Source organism: Mustela nigripes, chromosome 3 (assembly GCF_022355385.1).
Source record: "Mustela nigripes isolate SB6536 chromosome 3, MUSNIG.SB6536, whole genome shotgun sequence".
Lineage (NCBI taxonomy): Eukaryota > Metazoa > Chordata > Mammalia > Carnivora > Mustelidae > Mustela > Mustela nigripes.
This window is the reverse complement of record NC_081559.1, coordinates 182,643,166-182,652,960: the sequence shown is the minus strand read 5'-3', so window position 1 is coordinate 182,652,960 and position 9,795 is coordinate 182,643,166.

The following is a 9,795-nucleotide window of genomic DNA, read 5'->3' as shown; positions in this document are numbered from 1 at the left end:
GAGAAAAGACCCAGGGAGCTCAAAGTCTAGCATCAGACATAAACCAGAAAATAGACCGTGAAAATACAGGGTGGGAAGTGCTAAGGTAGAGAGCAGAGGCCCGCAGGGCATCCCAGAGCCAGATCCCCTGAGTGGAGGCGTCTTTAAAAATCACCCTTATTGGGATGCCTGGGTGGCTCAGTTGGTTGGACGACTGCCTTCGGCTCAGGTCATGATCCCGGAGTCCCGGGATTGAGTCCCACATCAGGATCCCAGCTCCATGGGGAGTCTGCTTCACTCTCTGACCTTCTCCTTGCTCATGCTCTCTCTCACTGTCTCTCTCTCAAATAAATAAATAAAATCTTTAAAAAAAAAATCACCCTTATTGAGAAATCATTGGCATCAATCAAATGCATCTGTTTTAAGTGTACACTTCTATGAGTTTAACAAATGTGTTTACCTATGTAACCAACACCACTATCATGATGTGGAACATTCCCGTCACCTTAAAAATTTCCTTTGTACATCTTTAGACTCAATCCCTGCCCTCCCCACTCCAAACCACTGACCTGTTTTCTGTTTTTATACTTTTGCCTTTCCTAGAACTTTCTGGAATCCTTCAATATATAGTCTTTAGTTTCTGGCTTCTTTCATTTAGCCTCATGTCTCTGAGATTCATCCATGTTGTTGGGTGTATCAGTGCATTCCTTTCTGCTGTGGAATGGTGTTCCTTTCCAGAACTTCCCTCACCACTAGAATAAACCATTGGCTGATGTATTAGTCAGGATGGACTAGGTTATGCTGCAGTAACAAATAGCCCCAATTCTCAGTCGCTTACAACAACACAAATTTATTTCTCATTCTACCCTATGTGTCTGGCACAGATTGGTTGCTCCTCTTTTCAGTTTTGCCCTGGAACCCAACTAGACAGTGGCAGCCAGTTAGGGGGATATGACTGGTTGTGATGAGAGAGGGAAACAAAAAATATGTTTAAGAAGGTGTTGACTTTTAAGGCTTCTCTCCATTCATTCTTTTCCCATTTCATTGTTCAAAGCAAGTTAAATGACCACATGGGGGTTGACCATGACAACAATGTGCCATCTTCCTAAAGGAGGGACAGTAATAATCACAAATGGGCTGCCTCTGCCACTCCACTGAGAGCCTCTGGAAGGAAGCACTGAGCACAAGTCAAAGCCACACTCCCTTGTTTGGCGTCATGACCTTGAGGTTTGACAAATTAAGCAAGACCAAGAGTTCTTTTAATTTGACCTAGAGCCCACAGGTTTACTTGACCCCAAGTTGGAAAGTCCTCCTATAGTCACAGATCCTGTAGAAAAGTGAACGAGCCTGCTATCATCAGAGGACAATTCCCCCTTCCAAATCACCAGAAGGCAGTGTGTCAGCTGGCAGGTAAGGAAACTCCTCCAGCTTCTAGCTGCTTCCAAGGGGACTGAGAACCTTTAGTATGTGGGCACAAGAATGATAATTCAGCAAGTGCTCTACAGGCTTTGTTGCATTTGATCTTCAAAACAGGCCTTTGAACCCTATGACCAGGCAGGTAGCAGCATCCCCAGGGGGCAGATGAGGCCATGGAGATGGTGGAAATCTTTGAGTATCACTGGTAAAAACACAAAATGGTGTAGCCACAGTGGAGACCAGTACAATGGTTCCTCCAAAAGCCAAACACTGAAGTGCTCTATGATCCAGCAATTCCGGGGAGGGGAGTGGGGTATATATCCAAAAGAGAAGGAAGCGGGGACTCAAACTGGTACTTACAACCCAGTGTTCATGGCTGCATTATTCACAACAGCCAAAAGGTAGAAGCAACCCAAGTGTTCATTGACCCATGAACGGATAAACGAAACACAGTTTATACATGCAATGGAGTATGTACTCAGTCTTGAGATGGAAGGAAATCCTGTCACCGGCTTCCACATGGTGGAAGCCTGAAGATATCACACTGTGTGAAATAACCAGCTGCAAAAAGATAGATACTGCATGACCCCACTTCTGGGAGGTACACGGAGTGGTCCCATTCACAGAGACCCAAGGTAGAATGGTGGCTCCCAGCAGCTGGAGGAAAGGGGTGGGGGAGGGTTGGTTAGCAGCGGGGGGAAGTTAGGGCTTAAATGGGCACAGGCTTTCTGTCTGGGAAGATAAAATATATTCTGGAGAGGGATAGTGGGGGTGTTTGCACGACCATGTGAATGCAGTTAACGCCCCTGACGTGTACGCTTTACAACAGTTATGATGCTAAATTTTATATCATGTATATTTTACCAGCCTGATAGTAATAATAAAAGGACAGAGTCAATTAACGTGCCCAAGGGCACACAGGCAGGGAGAGGAAGACTCGGGGCTTAGGAATTGGAGGCCAGGGTTTATCTTCCAGTATCTCATGGCTTTGCACTGTCCTTGGCTCCATCTCGGTGCCAACCTGCCTATCCTGCCTCCCTCAGTTCCTCTGTACCCGACTGGGGGCTCTCCCCCTTCCCCAGACCCAATCCCGGTAGCTAGAACATAGTGTCCGACGTCCCTGGTCCACTCATTCATTCCTTTAGCAAGCAGTATCAGAACATTCGACATGCATCCGGCTCTCCCTGATCCGGAACCAACAGAGCCCAGTCCTAGCGCTCCAGGCCAGACTCTTTCTGGACACAAAGTTCTGGAAAATAGGGCTGAGCAGGAAGGTACAGAAATGCAGAGGGGAAGGCTCTCGACTCTGCCGGGAGACATCAGGGCAGGCTTTGAAGGGGAGAAGACATTTGATCTGAGCCTTGGAACATAAGCAGGAGTTTTCCAGGAAGAGAAGGAGAAACATATTCCATAGAGAGGGAGCACTGGGTACAAAGTCACAGAGACAAAACAGAACAGGTGGCCAAGGAATCCCAAGTCCTTGAGGACAGGCCAGACACTTGGGAATTTAAGAAGTTTGCAGGGACCCCATCACACCATGGAAGACCTGTTAGGTCAGAATAAAGAGTCTCACTGTCTTCTTCTGGGTAATGAGGAGCCATTGCAGGACTGAAAAAAATTTATTTTATTGACAGAGAGAGAGAGAGTACAAGTAGGCAGAGTGGCAGGCAGAAGGAGAGGGAAAAGCAGGTTCCCCGCCATGCAGGGAGCCCAATGTGGAGCTCGATCCCAGGGTCCTGAGCAGCCACTCAACCAAGCGAGCCACCCAGGCACCCCAAGAGTTGCATTTTAGAAAAACTATATAGAAAGCTCACAGGCGTCAAGGCCGGAGGCAGGAAGTACAGCAACGGGAATGTCGTCAAAGCCCCGGCAAGACTTCGGAAAGGCCTGAACCAGGAGATGCCAATGGCTATGAAGAGACCAGGGAGTCAGCGCCACCAGAGAGAGATTCTTCTGTGGTTCTGTGGTTCACTGCTCTGTGCTCATTCCCTGGCACACAGCGGGTGCCCGTAACTATTTATCGAGCGACCCATAAATATTTGTTGAATGGCTGACACCAGGGACAACTCAGCAGCCGAGCAACAGGACTCGGAATGAGCGGATGGACAGGGAACGAAAGAGGAGCCATGGCAGAGCAGATTCTAAAATGACTCCCAGGTGTTGCCTGAGCAACCAAGGAGGCTGAAAGGAGTGTCTCATCGAGACAGGAACTCAGGGCCGAGAGGAGCCCTTAGGTCGGACCATGACGCTCCCAGCTTTGGGCCTCCAAGCCTCCGGGGCCTCGGCGGACCGTCCAGGCGAAGAGGAAGTTCGCCAGGCGGCGCTGGGTTTAGACCCAGAGTGGGAAGGTGAGATCTGGGCTGCAGAGTGGCATTTCCTCTGGGAACAGCAGGCTTTACTATTTGGGCCAAATGTCCTTTTCGAGCTAGGAAGGCAGTGGGGCCTCTGCTAGCCTCCCCCAACCCCCGGAAAAATTCCAGAGAAGGCGATAAACCCCAGTCCGTGTGGATTCGGCCTCTCGGCCTCCGGCCACACTCTTCCCTCCTCAAAGCGAGCTCCATGCTTGGCTTCCTCCTTCCATCCACTCGGCCTCCAGGATGATCCCACCTCTCTCCTCTGTCCCCCGGCTGCCTCCAGCCAGCCCAGCACACAGAGGTCTGACCTCCAGGTCCTAGATTCCTGTGGCACTTGCATGGACTCCCACTCTGCACCCTTTCACACTACGGTGGTGTTCCTTTGGGTTTGGGCATGTGTCACAGGGACTGTCTCCTGCGCCACTGCTAGGGACAGCAGCCCCCTAGCCCATCCCTCCTACAAGCTTGCCTCCTCTCCAGATAAATCTAGTGTATCTCCAGCCCGCGAGCCAATGCCATGTACTTGAACCTGGGTCTGACATTCCTCCCCTACCCGAAAACTTCCTCAAATTCGGCAAGGCCAGGGGACACAAGCCAGATTCCTTGGCCTGGCATACGAGCTTTCTCTGAGCTAGCCCCAACCTGTGCTTTCAGTCTGACTCTCGGCTCTGCAGCCCTGCAAACCCAACCTTCCAACCGATTTCACTTCCCCTACAGAGCCTGGGTCTGTCATCTACCAACCATGTCTCCAGGGGCAAGTTCTTGAAGCTCTCCGACAGTAACAGTATCTACCTCTAGGACTGTTACAAGGGTGAAATGAGTTAATGTTTGCAAAGTGTGCTGGGGCTGGGCTCATAATGCTGGCTTTGCAGTCATTGCTGGCTCCACTGCTCCCTCTCTCCAGCGTCAACTTCCCTAGCACCGGCTTTCACAGTACAGGCCGCTGCCCTTGAAGCCTCGTCCACAGATGCCACCCGGGCCCCCACGGCCCAGAGAGCCGGGGCACTGTCTACATTGTCGCAGGACCACAGTGACTTGTCTTCACCCATCAGCAGTCAGTAAGGTCCCGTGGTTAGACATGGTGGCCTATTCCCTTCTGAGACTCCCATGTCCCTCATTGTTGCTCTGAGGCCGGCACGTCCCTCAGCAGAGTACGGCAGCATGATTAGTGAAAGTGGAGTCTGGCAATCTCAAGTTCACACCTTGGCTCCGACACTAACTAGCTGTGCAAACTCAGAGAAATTACTGAACCTCTCTGAGCCCCAATGTCTACTGATGCTCATCTCATTCTTACCGAGTTGTGGGAACAAATCCAATGATGTCTGGAGAAGCTGACACGGTCTGGCTCAGAGGAGGCCCTCGACCAAGGTCAGTTTCCTTTCCACCTTTAATACATGTTGAGCTCAGGTCTTCCCCAGCTTGAATGGAAGCAGGCAGGAGCAGGGACCAGGTCTCGGTCCTATAAATGAGAGGACCTGTGCGCTCACAGTAGATGTTCAATAAACACATGAACCCCAACAGTATGAAGCTTGAAGGAAGCAGCTTCCTGCGAAGTCCCTCCTTGGTCCCCATGTCAGGGTGGAAAGGGTCAACATCTAAGTGACCCTGGGGGTAGGCAGGCAAGGTAGGGGCTGGAGGAGACAGGAGACTAAAATGAATTTGATTTGTGGCCAACTTGCTTCTGGCCAAAACCCCACCACTCCCCTCCTTTTAAAGGGAGAATAAAGGATGCTGTTCCCAGGGGACATCCAGCGTCCCTTTCCATTGCCACCTCCAGAGGCTACGAGACACGATGGACGTTCCAGACTCTAGCCAGACCCAGCAGTATCTCCTTTCTGGCTACTGGAGGGAGAGAGGAAGCCATCCCTGTCCTGGCTCCAGCTCTATTTGCTTTGCGAGGCAGGCATCCCTGCGGGCCTCGTTCCGTGGCCCCACGCCAGGCTCTGGTCACCCTCTCGTTACCTAACGCTTTCCTAATCTGCAGTTTACGCAAGCCGAGTACAAATCTCTCTGAGAACACCGAGAGAAACATCCCACCAGCCACCTCCCGGGCCAGCCCGCACCCCACTTCTGCACGGTTGGTTTCATCATGGAGGAGCTCACTGTTCATTCCTGCGTGGACCACTTGGTGGGTCACTCAGAGCTCCATTTCTCCCGTAAGGCGCTTCACCCCTCCTCCGCCATCCCAGTCTGTGCCTTCACCCCTCCTCTGCCTCCTCTTGTAATGGATTGTAAATTCTATTCTATACAGAACGGTGAGCAAAGCCTTACATCTTTCTGTCTTGCTACAAGACAGTAGCTCTTTCAACGAACACTCCTGGAAAAATTAGATAATCGATTGTTTATATATATAAAACTTGGTTCATGTCACATATAAAAGTTAACTCAAGGTCTCAAAGTGGATCACTGACCCAAATATAAAACCCAAAACTCTAAAGCTTTCAGAGTAAAGTAAATGTAGGATAGATATAATCTTTGTAGCACTGGGTTAGGCAGAACTTTTCTTCTAATGGAAAATAGATAAATCATAAAGAGAAAAAAGTGGTAAATTGGGCTTAATAAAAATGTAAAACTTTTTTCTTTGTCTTGTTTCTTAAATCCCACATATGAGTGAAATCACACAGTATTCGTCTTTCTCTGACTGACTTATTTCATTTAGCGTTATACTCTCTAGCTCCATCCATGCTGTTACAAAAGGCAAGATTTCACTCTTTTTCACAGTTGATTAATATTCCAATATGTAGAATAGAATAGAACATACAGAATGGAATATAATATGTATAATCATATCTTCTTTATCCAGACAAATAAACAAACAAAAAGACTCCCGGCTAAGGAGAACAAACTGGTGGTTTTCAGAGGGGAGGTAGGGGAGGAAGAGAGAAATAGGTGATGAGGATTAAGTGTACATTTGTCATTATGAGCGCTGAATAATGTACAGAATTGTTGAATCACTATATTGTACACTCAAAACTAATGTCACACTGTATATTGATTATACTGGAATTTTTAAAAATCAATATTTTTGTTTTAATGTGAAACTTTATCTCCTCCAAAGGAACTCTTCAAGAACATGAAAAGACAAGGAAGAACTACTTGCAAAATGTATCTTAGATAAAGAACTTGTATCTGCAAAATAAAAAAATTTCCCACAACTCAATAAGAAAACCAACATCCCAACTGAAAAGTAGGCAAAATACTTGAGCTGAGACTTCAGCAAGGAGAAGGAGATGGCAGGTGAGTGCAGAAGAAGATGCTGAGCCTTGTTATTTGTTAGGGAAATGGAGTCTAGAACCATCATTAGATATCACGACACATCTACCAGAACGGCTAAAACATCTATTGATTTCTCATCAAGTTAAATGTATGATCCTACAATCCCACTTCTAGGTGTTTACTCAAGAGAAATGAAAACATGTACCTACACAAAGATATGTACACGAATGCTTGGGGCAGTTTCATTCATAACCCCAAATTGGAAACAACCCAGATGTCTCTCAACTGATGAAAGGATAAACAATATGTGGTATATCCATGCAATGGAATATTACTCAGCAATAAAAAAAAAAAACCCACACTGGTATATTTTCAACAGCACAGAGAAATCTCAAAAGCATTCTGCTAAGTGAAAGAACACAGACACGAAAGATTATGTCCATTTGACCCCCAAACTCTAGAAACAAATCAGATCAGTGATTGACAGGGGCTGTGGGTAAATGAGGAGTTTCGCTACAAAGGGCACAAGGGCACTTCTTCATGGAAATGATTAATATATGAGATTTGATATCCATTTGCTTGACAAATGGAAACATTTGGCAGATCTCATCCATCCATTCACTAGACAAAGGTGACTTTTAATGTAGGGATATTTCATCTTCATGAATGTGACTTTTATTTTTTTAAAGGTTTTATTTATTTGACACAGAGAGAGAGAGAGATCACAAGTAGGCATAGCAGCAGGCAGAGGGAGAAGCAGGCTCCCCACTGAGCAGGGAGCCCCATGTGGGGCTTGATCCCATGACCCTGGGATCATGACCTGAGCTGAAGGCAGCCGCTTAACCCACTGGGCCACCCAGGTGCCCTGAATGTGACTTTTAAATAACAGAAAATAGAATAAAGTAAAATAAAAGGTAAATCCGATGGTACTTGTCCTTCACATCATGAGGATAAAATGACATTAATAATAGTAACAGCCAACATGCAGCAGGCACTGTCCTAAGAATTTTTTCCCACACTGTCTCGTGTCAACCTCAAACAACCCCTGCAGGTCCTCAAGCACACCAAGCACTTTCCTATCTCAGGGTCTTTGCACTTGCTGTCCCCTTTACCTTCTGTCATATAATCCATCTCCCATATCCCACTGGTCTCTACTCAAACGTCACCTCCTCAGAAGAGGCCTTTTCTCCAAAATGGTATCTAAATATTCTATCTAAAATAGTCCCTTCACGTATCACTCTCTATCCCTTCCCTAGTTTTGTTTTCTTCACAGAGCTTAGTACTACCTGCCATTATACCACACACTGTTCAATTCTCTCTCTCCATTAAGAATGTCACTCTTCCACTCATTCCTTCCATTAGACCAACACCCACCAAGTCCCCACCCGGGGCACGTGTGGACAAAGGCCAAGCTCCAAGAGGCAGACAGATGCCCCAAGGCCAAGGGAGTGTTGACCAACTTCCCATCTCCCTCCTGCAATCCCTCTCAACACCTGGGGCAACAAGAGGCTTGCCTGTTTTAGGGTCAGAGAAGCTGCAGCCTGGAAAGAGCACTGGTCTAGGAGTTAAGACACATTTACACCAGACCTTCCAACATCCCCTTGGAGACCCCAAGCCTGGCATCTCACCAAACAATGCCTCAATGTCCCCACTTGTAACATGATTTGACATGTTTCAAACGGTAGCATGAATGGAAATGCCTTAAGACCTGATTAAAAACACATGCCCCTTCCCCATAAAATATGAGTCAGTAGATCGTGCCTGGGGTCCAGGAATCAGCGTTCTTAACCCTCACCCAGGACAATGAGGTAGGTGGTCTAGGAAATACATTTTGCATATTCACGATGTTCCAACTACTTTTCAGCTGCAAAAATCTTCCTCTGAATAAAAGTTTACCCAGAAAACCACATCTATTATATGTAAATCAGAGCGGACCTGGGCAGGGGAAGGAAGCAGGATGATGCTGGCTCCTCTTCAAGTTTGTCCTCTGACACCCGCTCCTTCCCATCACTCAGTGGCCCCAGACACCCTAGGGTTTCTTGGAACACAGTTCAAAAACCACCACTCTAGAGGTTCCCTAATCCAAGCATTGGTGAACATTTATCATGTGTTAGGCACTGTTCTAGATACTGGGTATCCAACAATAAACCCAACAGAGAAATCCCTCTTCTAACAGATTTCGCATTTACGAGGCTGACTTGCATGGGATGGTTTGCATGTATTAGCTCATTTACCTTTTTTTTTTTTTCAAGATTACTTATGTAGAGAGAGCGCGTGCATGTGCAAGCAGGAGAGGGGCAGAGGGAGAAGGGGAGAGAGAATCTCAAGCAGACTCCGCGCTGAGCACGGAGCCTGACATGGGGCTTGATCTCATGACCCTGAGATCATGACCTGAGCTGAAATCAAGAGTCAGACACTGAACTGACTGAGCCACCCAGGCCCCCCTGTATTAGCTCATTTAATTCTTACCAGAACTTCACCAGACAACTACCAACATTTGTCATATTTTACAGGCCCAAGGAGAATAAATAACTTGCCCAAGGTCATAAGCCAAGGTTTGAACCCAGAAATTGTAGCTCTGGCCAACATGCTCATCCGAAACCCTGCCCAGTTCTCTGTGAGCACAGGAGGTCTGCGGGAGTCCACTGGGTGGACGGAGGAGGGGGTTGGGGGTGGAGGGGGGCCTGTCTGCCTGCCTTTCCCTGTGCAGGCTCAGGCCTATCTCTCCGGCACTCAGGCCCTCTGGGGTTAAGACTCCGAGCCTGGGCTCCAGGTGAAACCAGATCCCATATGACTTCAAGTTGACGCAAGTGGCCTTTCTACCTGCAGA